This window comes from Macrobrachium rosenbergii, chromosome 41 (genome assembly GCF_040412425.1).
Source record: "Macrobrachium rosenbergii isolate ZJJX-2024 chromosome 41, ASM4041242v1, whole genome shotgun sequence".
Lineage (NCBI taxonomy): Eukaryota > Metazoa > Arthropoda > Malacostraca > Decapoda > Palaemonidae > Macrobrachium > Macrobrachium rosenbergii.
Genome location: NC_089781.1, coordinates 35240154 through 35257653, shown reverse-complemented (window position 1 = coordinate 35257653; position 17500 = coordinate 35240154). Strand labels below are relative to the sequence as shown.

Here is a 17500-nt window from a genome sequence, read left to right as displayed (position 1 = left end):
AAACTGTTTCTCGGCCAATATTCTAAACCATGAAACATTATTTTTTCCGTTGGCAGAATTTCTTTCAGTGTTCTGAGTTTTTTGTGATGAAGCTTTTTTTCCCGAATCAATATTTTCTTTTTCTGATATGCTTATCTTGATACTATAGTGCAAATTTTCATCTATTTTCCGCGCTTCGTGAATTTCTAAGTATTTTTATTTATATTATTTTCCTACCCTTATATTAGGTTCCATGGAAAAACTGAAACGGCCAATACTGCAAAATCCATTCGTGATAACTCTGATAAAATTAATAAAAAAGCATTAACAGACAAGGTAACAGATACAGTAAATCCCCCGTGTGTGTGTGGGATCAAAATATGCTTGGCGCATGTGACAAGTACGAGAAAATGCCAATGGTGTCATAATCAAGCAAATTTCAGAAGTAATTCCCAAAATAATATCTGTAGATAAACAGATTTGACCTGGATCTAAGGTGAAAGTGAGTGCTCCTTCGTTTATTTAAGCATAAAAAAATATTTTCATTAGATTGGATTTGTTTATGCTGTTACATTTTCTTTATTACAGAATTTCTTTTAATTTGTAAAAAAAACTTTACTTATCACTTCTCATTTTTATATTCTTTCCATGATAAAGACTTAGCTTTCCTTTTATGTCTCTCAGTTCTAAAATATATTTTTTTTTATTTCTCCGACATCAGAAATAAATCTTTCTCTTACACTGATCAATATCGTCGCGTTTGAGGCTTATCAAGACGAAAATGAAAATATATTTCAGGTTTCTTTTAATTCCTTAGACGAGTATTGCATCCTTCTCAAGTGTGCTTTTCTCTAGCCTGAAAATTTTTGCTGTTGGAAGATTCTTGATTACATACGTTGCTCAAGACTGCGGGCAAGTTTCCAATGACTAGAAAGCAGCATTGCTGGTAAGGATGAGACGCCCTGTTCAAAAGTGAATTGGAATAAGAGAATATAAGATCAAATTATCCGTGTTCTCTGTTCAAAATTTTTTTGAATAATCAATCGTTCAGAGTAACAGCGATTTTTGTATTCTCTCGGGGAGCATATTTTCTGACATTTCCCTTTATTATATATAACGGTGGAGTGAAATGTAAAAAAGTTAAGTATATCTTAGTTTAAACCAGACCACTGAGCGTTAACAGCTCTCCTAGGGCTGGCCCGAAGGATTAGATTTATTTTTACGTGCTAAGAACCAACTGGTTACCTAGCAACGGGACCTACAGCTTATTGTGGAATCCGAACCCATTATGACGAGAAATGAATTTCTATCACCGGAAATATATTCCTCTAATTCTTCATTGGCCGGTCGGAGAGTCGAACGCTGGGCCAACAGCGTGCCAGCCGAAAGCTCTACCCACCCCTCGAATGAAGAACTGTGAAATGTAAAACCAACGGCACAATAATCATCGTGATATTACAGAAGGCAGGACAATACAGCGGAATCAGAATCGGGCAGAAAGGAATAAATGCCAGTAAACCACCGAAAATCATCACATATATAGTTTGATACACTGAGGTACGAAGGAAGACCAGAAATGTGGGAAAAAGAATCACAAAATAAAAGTTGTGGTCCAAGTTTCACATTATGCGAAACGTAGTCACATCCCCAGTAGCCTTTTCGCCTGACATGAAATGTAGCTTCTTGAACTTATTTACAATGGAAATCATAAGAAGAAAAAGTTTTCGATGATATAAAAAAATGGCCATTTGAATTCGAGATTGTTTCCGCGTGCTTGCTAGCGTTTTGAAATTCTGATCTTAAATATAGCGAAATTATTTGAGAGGATTGAACGCGCAACAGCCGTTTGACTTTTCGCGTAATGATATTCATTTAACAGTTATTTTGTTATTTGCATTGTATCGAAATATGTAGGAAGGGGCGGCCACAGACGGTGTTGGCAAGCCGCTGCCATTTTCTGAAAGCTTATTGGATGACGTCACTACTTCAATGCGTTCTTCAACAACGACGCGATCCCAACACTAAATTAACTACTAGGTATGAAATTCATTGCGTGTGAGGAAAGTGTACAACAAGTCTTAACCGAAATTGCCTGAGTCACTACAGCTCTCCCGAAAGTCGAATCCTGGCCCTGTTGCTGGTTGGTAAGGAAATAAGCAACAAATATGTAAAGCTCAATAAGACACGGACCAAAACAAACCAAAAACGGGATGAGGGAAATCGGCAGAACCCCACCATGTATGAAAATTGAACATTTTCCAAAAGAACATCACAAGAATGAGGTCAAGAAAAAGTATGGAAGATTTTTTTTAGAAAAAAAAAAATAATCCTTCCCATTTCTCTATTCTAAAATGATACACTCTTTAGGGTTGGTTGCGAAAAATGCTAACACGGCTTGAACTGGCTAAGAATATTTGGCGAAAACTGGAGGAAGAGGAAAGGTAAGGGGCGTCGAGTCCAATCTTGCGTGATAAAACTCCTCTTTGGTTCTTATGCAAGAAATTGGCTATTAGTCATTTTTCATTTTCGAAGGTCAAACGCTTGTCCGAGTAGAGCAAAGAAACTGCGCCGGAAATAAAACCTGGGAGGGAGTCCGAACCTTTTCATTCACCATTCCACACAAAGTATTTATCAGTTATTATTTTCCTCAGGAAGAAAAATGTTGCAGGATAAGTAACGTTAGACTCAAACAAAAGGCAGAAACGTAAGATGATATAAAAGGGGATGAGAACAGAAAAATATGATGAAGCGAAAAAGTGTTCGGGAGAAGAGTGGAGGTCGCGGCTGAGTTCTCTGTTTGCGAATCTTTTTCCATGAATGTTTCAGTGTTTTTCAAAAGTTTTCGTTTTCGGTAAGGGCAGAAAAATAAGGTACGTGTAATGAAATACGAAATTCTTTTCTCTTTTCTAAGTGCGGAATTTACTTCGCAAGTATTTTCTAGTGAAACTTTACGTGCAAATTATACTCTCTCTCTCACCTCTCTCTCTCTCTCTCTCTCTCTCTCTCTCTCTCTCTATTATGTGTGTGTATATATATATATATATATATATATATATATATATATATATATATATATATATATATATATATATATATATATATATATATATAATATATATATATATATGTAATTATATATATATATATATATATATATATATATATATACAAATGTCTGTGTGTGTGTGTGTGTAATTGTAATAGCCACACAACCAGTAGATTCTATACACACACACACACACATATATATATATATATATATATATATATATATATATATATATATATATATATATATATATATATATATATATATATATATATATATATATATATATATATATATATATGCACAAAGAGATATTGCCCCTAGCCAAAACACAGTCCATGAGTATTAAATTAGTAGTTTTTGAGACAGTTATCCTTAAATGGCTGATGATATTCCTTTTCCTCATTGAGGTTCATCTAAAACTAATTCCATGTTTCACACAAGATTCTCGAAAACAAATTAAATTAACACTTTCTTTGATATTTTCAAGAAAAGAAAGTTTTCAGAGAGTAAATAAAAAATAATATTCTAAAACATATCTATACATATTCTTAATGAATCATCAAAGACATTGTACAAACTTCCTCTTAGGGACAGCCGAGTAGCCTTGTGGGCACCACTAAATTATGATATATTTGAGGTTGCAATTTGTTAAGTCATTCTGGTATCATAGTTTATAGAAAGACCTCAGGCCCTCAGTAACGCAAAAGAATTCAAAATACCCTCCTCCTCTGAGCCAAAGTATCATTCTCTTTCTCTCTCTCTCTCTCTCTCTCTCTCTCTAAGGATCTAAGGTCCTACAAATTTTGTCGTCACCTCATGTCCCGTTCACCCCCACTGATCATTTTTTTGTTGCCAGTTGTTGTCGTCATAGTTTGCTAAATGTCGAACACTGCATAACCGGATTTTCTTAAAACTTGTTAACTACATTCTTTTGGGATGCGTCCTTACATTTGATGCGGTGACGATAGTTTCGTTACACAGAGAAAAACTGCATATCATATATCCGCGCTCACGATATATATATATATATATATCTATCTATTTATCTATCTATCTATCTATATATATATATATATATATATATATATATATATATATATATATATATATATATATATATATATATATATGCATAATATGTGAGTGTGTTTGTAAGAATGCATGTGTCATAAACAAGAAATCCATGTATGTATATGATTACTATTAATGAATCAAAAACATGTTACCAATAAAAGAAACAAAATAGATATGCAGCCTTTTCGGAACTCAGCGAACAGCGTTCTTTACATGCAAAGGTTCAAACTTGAGAAAAATTCTAGACCCACATTGAATATTAGTTATGGGTAATGAATGATCTCCATTGGTTTGGCAGAGTTCACTAACCATAGAAAGCTTCTCTTCCACCCAACACCATTTGAAACTTATAGGTTGCCTTTGGGCAAGGGCCCGTGCCGGCACAAGACCTGCTCAATCTCAACCAATCATCTGTGAGTACTGGAAATTAAGGGTTATGACGGTAAAAGATTTCACAGTGGATAATTGAAAGAGAAATCAATAAAATATGGCGTTCATACAAACATTGTAGAAATGTAACGTATATAAGTATATATAAACATATTAAGCTAAGCTAACCTTTTGCCTAAAACCAGCATGTTCCTCTAGCCCACCTCTGGATGCGGTTCATTTGAAGAAGGCTTTCTTTAAACATTACTATGCACTGATGGTCATTTATAGAATATTATTTTATTCTTATTAACAATCAGAGTTTATTTATATTTCACAGTGGTTTGTAAAGAAAATTTCCTAGCAAACGACACGGCCATGGGGAAACGTTAACACAGAAACACCCGCAGTTTTTAAATAGCAACTTAATAAATCAGAAGTAACAATCAGAGATTGCAAACATCCATCTATACAGTTCGCATAGTCACCAGATGTTCAATATCATTTACATTTTCGTTCGCTAATATTAGATGTACTCACAGTGGCATTTTTTACTCTTTTTTTTTCAGAAACAATAACAAGATTACTCTTCTTTAAGTCCGCATCATTCGCGAAGCCAAAAAACGAAGTGATGAACAAACCTGTATAAAAACCAAATTGCCATACTGCGCCTTGTTCAGACTTCTAAAAAAATCGGAACTTTCCTCCATTGCTGACTTTATAGGTGAAATAAAGTGTAGATAATTTTTCCGTAAAACTGCGGATTTTAAAAAGTATTGACTGATCTAAATAGCGGCAATTCCAAGTTCAAGTACGTGATAAATAACGATGAACTCATTAATTTGTAAGGCAGTTATATTTGGCACATTGCAACCGCGATAATATCTTGAATTCTGAATGTTTCTTCGTTGAATCACTTCCTTTACACGAAATGTTGAAAATAATGGCTTTGTCCCAACTTAAGCAATACTGTTTACAAATCTGACAAATACGTCTCTGTCTAAGTACATAAAACGCATTGCATTTATAATAAATTACTTCATTATAAAAAGACGCACACGTCTTAAGCACGAGTGATTTATCGGTGAATGTTACCTCAAAACAGTTTATCGTCATTAAGTACACCAAACACCACAAATCGTATAAAGGTGTTTACCTGGTGACTCTGATAACTATAAGTATACCTTAGTTTAACCAGACCACTGAGCTGATTAACAGCTCTCCTAGGGCTGGCCCGAAGGATTAGACTTATTTTACGTGGCTAAGAACAATTGGTTACCTAGTAACGGGACCTACAGCTTATTGTGGAATCCGAACCACATTATAGCGAGAAATGAATTTCTATCACCAGAAATAAATTCCTCTAATTCTTCATTGGCTGGCCGGAGACTCGAACTCGGGCCTAGCAGAGTGCTAGCCGACAACTCTACCGACTCATCCAACGAGGAACTGTCTGATAGCTATAAATTGTCAGGAAAATGCGTTGCGTTAGGGGAAAAGGAGGCACGGTTCCAAGCAGCGTCTTTCACAGTTTCCTGGACTGGAGATGAGACCACACATCGCAAGAAGCGTCCAAGGCAGCCAGTCCATTCGTGAAATATGCGCAAGAGCAATATTATCAACAAGTAAACAATGCGCCGAAGTTTCTTCGGCGCAGTCGAGCTTTCTGTACAGCGTATAATGCCACATGAAACTCTCAGCCACGGCCCATGAAACTTTCAGCCGCAGCCCATGACATTTTCAGCCACGGCCCTGTGGTGGCATGTGTTGTTGGCACCTATAGCAGTGCCAGACGCACGATCATGGTTAACTTTAACCTTAAATAAAATGAAAACTACTGAGGCTAGAAAGCTAAAAAGGGCATCATTGTATTTAGAGTAGTTTTTTGTCTGATTGCGAATACACCTGCGCTTCTTGAAAAGGAACACTCTTTCTCAAGCTTCTGAGGCCCGTCCGACTTAGGTCTTGCTAGGTTTGCTGTTTAGCGTCGAACCACGAGGCGCAAAAATCCTTTTGAAGAGCCTCACAGCTCTAATTGTCTTAACCTAATCAAGTCACGCCAACAATGACTCTATTTGTCTTGCATGCTGTCTTCTTTGCCAGACCACCAAAACATTATGAGTTTCATCATTAGTTTCGCTCTCTTCTCTCTCTCTCTCTCTCTCTCTCTCTCTCTCTCTCTCTCTCGATATATATATATATACACATATACACACACATATATATATTGCACACACAAAAATAAATCAATGTTTATTGCATTGTTCGAGTCTTACAATGTAGATAATGCTTGCGGTATCCTTGGAGTATAAGATGTCCAGTAAAACTTTTCCGTATTCTAAATGTCAGTCATGATTAAAAACGAATCCACGCGCAAGTGCTTAAATGAAATGTCTGTGGCCTGACAAACTCAGAGATAGTGTGAAGAGATAGAAGCCAAGTTAATAGGGATGAATAGACGAGGTGGAGTCCTTATAATTTGCTTGATCCTGTGACGGTAATAAAAAAAGTATAGATTCATCAATAGGCAGAATGATTTGTAAGTGCTGATAAGTAAGGAAGACCTGGAAAATCATGAGCTGACGAACTGGAGGAAGCGTCAGAACAAAAGCACACTGACATGAAAGGAAACTTAAGAATGCACGCAGAATAGAAAGCCAGTTACCAAGGAATAGAGCGAGTCAAGTTGACTAACTCGTAAGAACGATGTCCCAAGACTCGTCAGTGGGAAAGCGGAAGGAAGGTGTCTCCTAGAAATGCTGATCAGTTTATTGACGAACGGAGATGCTCGTAGTTGAGCTCTACTGGTGAAAATAATTGGAGGAAAGATTCTCTGCATATCAAAGCAATTTTCATTGTGACGATGAGTAAATCCAAATCAGAGCGGGAAGAGCTGAGCAGAAGAGAGGTTTCATGCATTATGTAAATCGCAGGGACGTAGAATGCCGTTCACCTTGGGATAAATTGGTCTCTCAGATGGTGGAAGTTAATTGTCTGTTGTGTGCAATGGTAAGATGAAGCAATGAAGGAATGCTGCCGGGGAATAATTTAGATGTAGTCTCTGTATAATAATATCAGCTACAAACTCTAAACATAACGCTGACTAGCAACACTTCGTTGGGAAGAAAGGCTATCTTAACAGAATATGACATAAAGAATATAAATAGTGACAAACGCACAAACACGTTCAAACACGCGCGCGTCACACACAGATATTATGTATACATACATACATACATAAATACATATAAATATACAGTATATATAATTTATATGTATTATATATATATATATATTTATATATATATATATATATATATATATATATATATATATATATATATATATATATATATATCAATTCAAGTATTATGCTGTATAGAAAAACACTGGTTTCTTTTTTATTTTAGCATCATTCATTACAATAAAAGATTTTAGTTACGTTCTTATATTGAGCTGATAATTTGGAAACATTACTTCTTGCTTATCGTCATAAGTGTCACTCAGCGTTTTAGGTACTTACGTAAAGTTAAGTATACCTTGGTTTAACCAGACCACTGAGCTGATTAACAGCTCTTCTAGGGCTGGCCCGAAGGATTAGACTTATGTTACGTGGCTAAGAACCAATTGGTTACCTAGCAACGGGACCTACAGCTTATTGTGGAATCCGAACCACATTATACCGAGAAATGAATTTCTACGTAGTGACAGGTAATACACATGCAGGAGTAGCACGAAGAGATTACTTGTGCCTTTCAGGCCAAAGGTGGAATTCCTTCAGTAGTAAGTATCCACATTTTGCGGAGCTTCGGTTTTGGAGGTATTCTCGTGTGAACGCCATTCAAGTTCTCTATAGTACTGAGTCTGTAGCGGTAGTCAAAATATATGCAAAATATATCTGTATTTGAATTAATCTATCCTTGTACTCTCCATTTTATGAAATCATGAATTGTTATTATTATCATTATTATTATTGTTTATAATCTCATAGATGACCGCCAGTGCGCCGTCGACACGTTAGAGGAAATAAACCTAAAACAGTAGAAATCTGTTATGTCCTCATGAAACTTGACATATTAGCTGCATGCTGATGAAAAGAAGATAGAGAGACGAATAAAGAAGACTCTATATAAATTAAAACCCGCGGAAACAGCCATAATAATAATAATAATAATAATAATAATAATAATAATAATAATAATAATAATAATAATAATAATTATTATTATTATTAATAATTATTATTATTATTATTATTATTATTATTAAACATAAACTAGTACAGATGCTAAATAATGTTTTTACAACTAGAACCAAAGGGCTAGAGGGGTTAGAAAGGTTAATGAGAAAGCAATGAATAAAATAGCAAAGTTGGCTAGGAAGAGAGAGAGAGAGAGAGAGAGAGAGAGAGAGAGAGAGAGAGAGAGAGAGAGAGAGAGAGGAGAATGTTAATAATAATCATAACATAATAATAATAATAAACAAGCGTTAACAGAAATTTTTATACACGTCGCGAGTGCCAACTCCCGAGAAAAACTTTGCAATTCCTAAGAGGAATCAACTTAGACGGAGGTCTCATTCCCAAATCTGACTGCAGGCAAAACGAGGCGTCTTGCAAGAGATCATGAACAAAACGACGGAGCAGAGAAGAAACAGAGGAATGCAAAGAACACTGATTTATTGAGATGAGGAATTAAACTAATTTCCTTCGCGACAATAATATACGAAACCCCGTGGTAAAGAGACTTGATATTGGTACACGGTTACCAAGTGGTTCTCAAAATTTCTTGGCCCATGCACCCTTTCACCATATGTCAGAATGTCATTCCGCCCCCACCCACTTTCCAAAATTGTCTGCCTCAAAAGGTGCATTCCAAATAATATGCAACAAAATACTAACACAAACGCATAAACTAGCGGAAAGAAAGCCCAGCGTGACTTCTCAGTAGTGCGGACCGATGAACACTGCGCTTTTTGTGGTCCTAGAGCCAGTTTGAGCCTGCCAATCTGTGGTCATAATCCCCCCTTCCCTGAAACTGAAATTCCCCCTGGTTGAGAACCACTACGGTAGCCTAAAATGTTTCATCAATCTGACCTAAATCAGCAACTTATGAAATAATTTTTCTTAAAATCTAAACTACCGCTACAGCAATATTTCGATGGGAATGAAAGGTGGAAGTTTGCTGATGCTGCTTCCATTTTTTATGATGAGTTAGTTGAAACATAAATGCTAAAAGATTAATCTTAATATGAAGAAAGCGGATGTTTTAAGAATGATGTTCAGAATGAATGGATGTTAAAGGATTCCCAACACCTCATATGCCGAAAAGAATGTCATACAATGAGACTTGCTGAGTTTAGCATATAACGGTCCCAGACAACTGAAATATTTGTGCAATTCTTGGCACAGATCCAAAACATTTGATGGTCCCAGGTACATTGTAAATACTTACTATATATGATGAAAACAATTTTTGGAGCAAATATATGAAGCGTAAAACTTTACACCCGAAAAAGTTGATCGTCTGAGACTGCATTTCTAAGATATTTCCGCTAAAATTTCTGAGAAATTTCGATACAATACCAACATTTAATTTTTTAGTTATAAGCATACCTATTATCACGGTCACATCAGCATTTATGTGAGTATTACGTATGGGAAATATATGAGCATAGGAATCTTGAGGTTATGACTCTTGCTCTGCTAGAGAGAGGGGCTGAGTTTGGACTCCCGGCAAGGACTGAGAGATACTTCTTTGGTCAAGACGCAAAGAGTCTTTTAAATAATTCACTTTAGTCTTATCCTTGATTAAGAGATGACAATAGCAAGGCAAACTTTTATGGCACAAACACACACACACACACACACACACACACACACACACACACACACACACACATATATATATATATATATATATATATATATATATATATATATATATATATATATATATATATATATATATATATATATATATATATATATATATATATATATATATATATATATATATATATATATGATAAATGTGAAAATGTATGCATTTATGTACATACATAACTTTATGCAGTGTGTGTATCTTTAACTGCATTTCCCGACAGAGAGCGAATGCCGAAAACGAGATAACGGATTTCAACGAAATTCAGTACATAATCATATAACAATTTCATAATTGGCGCATCAAAATTCAGTTCCAATCATGAAAACGTTGGAATTGCAAATAGCCGTAACGAGCATAAATTTTGGTTAATCGCAGAACCGAATCCCCGTTATTAGCATAACAAAATTAACCCCGGAGGCATCGCAGAATTCAGTTAATAACGTGAATTCAGTTAAAATGAAATATTTCAGCTGGAACACCGCAAAATCAGTTCAGCATAGTTATAGCTCATTATACCTCCCCCGATTCCGTGCAATGGGAAACAGAAAAGGGAGATTTATCCAATGGCAGTCCTTCATTGGCTCCATTGTTCCGATGCGAGCGGGGATTCGGACGCAGACTCTCCTTTGCCTGTGCCTTTCGGCCGGCCCAGGATAAAAATGGATTTATAATTACTGCTGCTTTCCCAACGGCCCTTTTTCATTTAAAAAATGGAATGAAATCTAAACTTTACATTACCTCAAATGTTTGTCGATTTCATGTTTGTAAGTCCTGGATGACATTTCATGCAACGAAAAAAGGACTCATCCGTTTCATTCCAAATATCTAAAATTGTAATTACATATACAGCTGATGCCATTACAACAATTCGAACTCAAAAAAAGAAACACAATAAAAAACGGAATTTCATCCGGTCTGCGTCATGAGAATACGCCCATGATTGATGGGTCTGTACACTTGAGTGCCATTATTTGAAAATTCGCTGAACAGTAATTAGTTTATACTTAAGGCTGTTCGAAATTCAATCTCATTTAATCTCTGATTTGGTACAGCATTTTTTTTTCTCTTTAATCAAATTCTGACAGAAGCACTCACGTTGCAGCAGTAAACTGCGAAGTCTAGTGACCGTAGACTTTTGTTTGGCAAAGTTTCTGTTCTTTTAATTATTAACTAAACTAAATAATTGAATAGTTATAGAGATATCAGAACACTATGAAAATAGAAGTGTAAGATTTGATCATGTTGGATAGGTAAAAATACTTTAAATACCAAGGTTCTCCAGGTCTTTACTCATGAGCTAAATAATTGTATTTTATAGCACTGAACCGTGTTCCTTTAACTGCGTAATATTCAGAAGTAGAATAAATTAATATATAAATAAATATATATATATATATATATATATATATATATATATATATATATATATATATATATATATATATATATATGTATGTATATATATATAATGTATCTCTCTCTCTCTCTTTATATATATATATATATATATATATATATATATATATATATATATATATATATATATATATCAATTATATATGTGTGTGTGTTCCTGTGTGTCTGTGCAATTAAGTCACTACTCAATTTGTGACATAAGGAGAGATTACTGAATAAAATATAATGAAGATGCTATGTGATTTATTCTTAAGATCTGAAAGTGCCTTCTCTTTGTAAAGCTATCGCGTCACTCTTAAGGTGTCAAAGGCAAGAAAGAGATTTAGTATTAACCACCTAATTACAACGAAGTACTTTTAATGCAAAAATAAACTGCGGATCTACGAAATAATAAGAATGCGGGAACACTGAAAGAACTAAATAAATAACTAAAGTAGGTTTAGTTATTTATAACTAAGTAATTATTTATAAATAAGTAACTAAACCTACTTTAGTTATTTATGATGTAGAGAAGAACTAAAGAACTAAATAACTAAAGTAAGTTTATATATTTAGTTATTTAGCTCTTTAGTTCTTCTGTACATCATAAATAACTAAAGTAGGTTTAGTTATTTAGTTATAACTAATGTGCAGAAGAAGATGGAAGAAAGAAGCTTATCTCACGTGGAAGGAAACACTGGGAATTACTTCACTTGTAATTAAACCATGAAGCCGGATGGCTGTCCTTTTCTTTATCAATAATCTCGCCTCATACAAACAGGAAGAAAGGTTGTCAAATATTTCCTGTAACGATCCGAAAAGAGAGCGCATTTGCACATTCAGAAACTGAAAGAGCAAATCCTTCACCAGTCTGTTATGATAAAGGAACATTGAAACATCGTAAACGAATCCGCGATTATTCAGAGTGAACAGTCTGTTGTTTTCTAGCATCAGGTTTAATGCTACCTTGTTTGCTAAGTTTTATCTTAGCTTCAACTAAAATGTGGAATACCTTAGTGCAGTCGTGGAATCTGATCTACAAATATTAAAGAGAGAAACAGATTCATTCCTGCTCTATGCTGAAGTCTCCTGAATTTCAGGTGTATTGGTTTTATCTGATATTACCTCATATTTATTTAATTCTCTACTTTTCCTAAAACTTGTCTCTCTCTCTCTCTCTCTCTCTCTCTCTCTCTCTCTCTCTCTCTCTCTCTCTCTCTCTCTCTCTATGCAGGCTGATTTCCCTTTGGAGCCCTCTTGGGATTACAGTCTGTTGATTCTGTTCATAAGTGTTTCCAGCCGAAGATTTAAAAAAAGAAAGAAAGAAAGAAACAGACAGTCACGTATGGCTCATGAAGTGAAATTCGTTGCATTCAACGGAAGTGCAAGATAAGAACGCCGGTCAAGTTATTTTGCGATGGGTGTTGCAAGGAGACGAAAGGCTTAAGTAAACACTGCACAGCGAACTCGTCAGTCACAGTTTAGAGAACGAGCCAGAGGGCGGGGCAGGAGAGAGGGAAAGCTTAGCTTAACGATACCTGAGAAAGAGAGAAAACCCTACCTCTTGGCTTCAGAGCAACGCAGCTATAGAAACGAAGGCACTGGCACGTATAGGCTTGTGTCTGTATGACCACATAAATACAGATTCAGAGGCCATGTTACTGTGAATACCATTACAGCATGTATGCATTAAATTATTTGTCTCAATTGATTAATATATCTTTATAAGTTGCCGTGTACCGCTAATTATATCTAGAGGTTTCAGATATATTTCTCGTTAAAAATGAAATCATGACTTTTATGCACGAAAAATACATGTATGGATGATTTAATACACACAAACACACACATATATACAGTATATTTATAAATAAATAAATATATATTATATATATATATATATATATATATATATATATATATATATATATATATATATATATATATATATATACATACATACATACATACATACATACATATATACAGTATATATATATATATGTATGTATATAATGAGAACTAGTTCTTTAGTCCAATAATGGATGAACAAAAGAAGCAGTGCATAGAACTACACAAGTACTATTTGTCTGGCGGCTTAAATGTATGTGTGTATCGTTGGTAATTTTCTTGTCATGCAATAGGATATGTCGTCATAAAGACTTTCGACATCTATCCACCGGTATTAGCAAAGAAAGAAACAATTTCATCCGTAAAAGTAGAGTTTTCTATTTTTTTAATTGCAGAGGAAACCTGGTTTCTATGGTCAAAGAGAACAAAAATGTGTGTAAAGACACACACACATATAGTGGTTAGTGTCGTGGAATGCCACTCAGATGTCGTGGGTTCGCGTCTCTCCCAGGATGATGAAAAATCACGGGCTCTACTGCTGCAGTGTAGGGTCTGCAGTGGAAGGTTAAAACCAACATTCTTTGGAAGTTTGAATTTCAGGTCAATGGCCCTGTGTCCTTGTTCCATGTGAATAGGCTTTATCTCCTGAAATAATATATATATATATATATATATATATATATATATATATATATATATATATATATATATATATGTATATATATATATATATATATATATATATATATATATATATATATATATATATATATATATATATATATATATGTATGTAGCTAAAATAAAATGGTCTTATTTTATAAGCTGGAGAAAACAACAGATCCATCATTATCAGGTGATAAAGGAATTAAAAGAGCGTGGAAATGATATCAGTTTTCAACGCATCCATAATTCCACGGTTTTAGACGATAAACACTGGTATCTGAGAAGCGCTGCCTGCTTTCATTACAGCAAAATGCTCTGATCATTACCTGCAAGTGTTCATAAAATGAAGGTCGGGAGAAAGAATGTTCTAGTGGTGTTTTAATGGTGTTCAAATTAATTAGGGAAAATTGAGATGCAACGTCTTTTTTTTCCACAAGGAAAATTTGAACAACTTTTTTCGCCTTGTTTATACAGAACGCGATTATCATTTACAAGGAAAGTGGCAGTCTTATAACGCCATGGTGTAATTATCGTACAATCTTTTGCTTATGACTATCGTGCATGTATGGAAGTCTGTGTCGTTGATTTGCCTGTGTGTCTATTAAATCCCGCGCATATAATTTATCCGCGTGATGTACAGTATATTCCAACCCAATTCTTTATCAAAAAAGTTAACTAACAAAGTATATTGGAAAGAACATAATAATATCATATGAAACAGCCATCTTTATATTTAGTGTGGTATATGTATAAACCGTAACAAACTATGAAAAGGACTAAATAACAGCAACATCAGAAATAACATCAATGATAACAATAATATTATTTGTGAAGAAATCAATCCACATTGGTGTAGGTATAAATATATATATATATATATATATGACTATGTATATATATACATACATCTACATATATATATATATATATATATATATATATATATATATATATATATATATATATTATATATATATATATATATATACTGTATATATATTTACACTTACACCACCATTTTAGTGACTCACTGGAAAATTCTTCATCATTTTAGTGACTCACTGTTAAAATATTTCAAAGAATATTATTATTCATATTGATATCACTACCATCAATATATATATATATACTGAGAACAGTAATATATACGTGTATATATATATATATATATATATATATATATATATATATGTATGTGTGTGTGTGTGTGTGTGTGTGTGTGTATGTGTGTGTACGTGTGTGTTTGTGAGATGGAGGGCATAGGTAGAACTATTTAACGTGTTACCCCGTTATCTGTGTATAGTTTACCATTCTCTCTGGTAGTTTTTATACAAGGTTCAAAATTACTTAGCCTTAAAAGGTTATGCGGAGGGTAAATATGCATATATGCATATACAAATTTATGTATACATAATTACACAATTTCACAGGCACAGTCACTTACACACACATTTTATATATGTGTATGTATATGTGTATATATATATGTATATATTTGTATATATTCATATATATATATATATATATATATATATATATATATATATATATATATATATATATATATATATATATATATATATATATATATTAAATATTTCACGTGTATATACGAATTTATGCGGGGATATCAAACAGAAAATAAGGTAATAGTCTGTCAAGATCTGAAGAGCATTGTGCTACCGGCAATATCATACCGGTACTGCATTAACCTTTTGGTAATTTATTTTACTAGAGTGAGCTGAGGAATAAATGTGTTCATATGCATATACGTGTATGGTTTCAAAAACTAGAAATCGCATCCTGTCTCAGTAAAATATGTTCTCCTCATAAATTGAACCTACACATACACACAAACACACACACATTATACACACTTTAGTTACATGCCTCCCTCTCCCTTATTCTTCACTCGTATATATATTTTCCTTGAAGTTAAAGAAGGAATGAAGCTACTTCCCACATAGCAAAAACAACGGTTAATGGAATGACTTCTTATCTATCAAACTTACCTTAACTCATGAATATAAAACCAGAGATGGGTTCAATTCTCGTCGCCTTTTTATCACAGCCAATCATCACATACAGTCGCTTTAACATTTGTTAGTGCAATTAGAAATAGTATTTTCCCACTGACAGATCACATGGCATCCAGTCGTTACGAGTCCTGTTGGATCTGTACAAAATGTCCACTTAAAAAAACTCTCCTGGCGAGTCTTCAGGAAACTCTTGACGAGGATTTCGGTCCGCCGCATCAAACCTCCTCCTTGAGGGCGTCACATGGGGCCACCGCCAAACACCTCTACCTCACTTGAAGTGTGCGTCATCACACTGGAGGAAATTCAACTTAGGGAAACTTTGACGGCACTAGTCCACATCACACAGATATACCTTTTCATCATGCATCATCGCGGTCACCCGAGAGAATGACCTGGCCTTTGCCCTTGGCAGACAAGTTCAGCCAGAGGTTCACCATCGTTGTTCTTTTCGCCCTGTCAATTTCACACTAAATTCCTCCGGGCCGTATTATGTCATGACAGGGCAGCAGCAGCAGCGGTGTCACGCCGGGAGCGGGGCATAGCTAGTTGTCACATGCACGAACCGTCATGCAGGGGAACTATCTGAGAGAGAGTGAGAGTGAGAGAGGGACAGAGAGAGAAAGAGGGGAGACGGTCTCCCCACGAGCGATAAAAGTTGACTTTGAGGCACTATTTCACCAGGCGAAGGCAGTGAACGGGTGATTTCTTGGTAATGCGGATAGCGGCAGTGATGGTAAAAGGTTGGTGAAGTGGCCAAGACCTCCGAGGATAGGTCTTGCTCCGCCGACTATCCAAGGTACACTGAGAGCCTCTCTAATACGGCACTGCTACCCAACAACCACCCGAGTGCCTGGCTCTCTCTCTCTCTCTCTCTCTCTCTCTCTCTCTCTCTCTCTCTCTCTATTCCATTTATACTTTTCAATTCAAGTTGGAAATATGAACCTTCATTTTTTCTGTCATCTCTACATCCTTCACGGTTATTGGTCTTCTATTCTCTCTACAGAGATTTCTGTCAATATACCTCTCTCTCTCTCTCTCTCTCTCTCTCTCTCTCTCTCTCTCTCTCTCTCTCTCTCTACAAGACCATTCTTTGCATGATTCGTTTCATGCCATGCATGGCCAAGAGCAAATTATCACCATATGTCCCGCAGATTGGCGTGACGTTTTCATGGCATTTCTTTTGGTCCCTT

The 17500-nt window shown here is 34.9% G+C and overlaps 1 protein-coding gene across 3 annotated transcripts in view; it reads right to left on the bottom strand.

The window, feature by feature from the left end:
• LOC136826797 (ecdysone-induced protein 78C-like) overlaps positions 1-17113 on the bottom strand; it is a 454270-nt gene extending 437157 nt beyond the window's left edge. For 2 of the 3 annotated variants that reach the window (XM_067084232.1, XM_067084233.1), the window contains exon 1: positions 16284-17107. The gene's annotated coding sequence lies outside the window, so the exon portion shown is untranslated. Of the gene's footprint in view, positions 1-16283 lie in introns of all 3 variants that reach the window. The other variant, XM_067084235.1, reaches the window with a different exon arrangement.
• Positions 17114-17500: the final 387 nt, after the last annotated feature.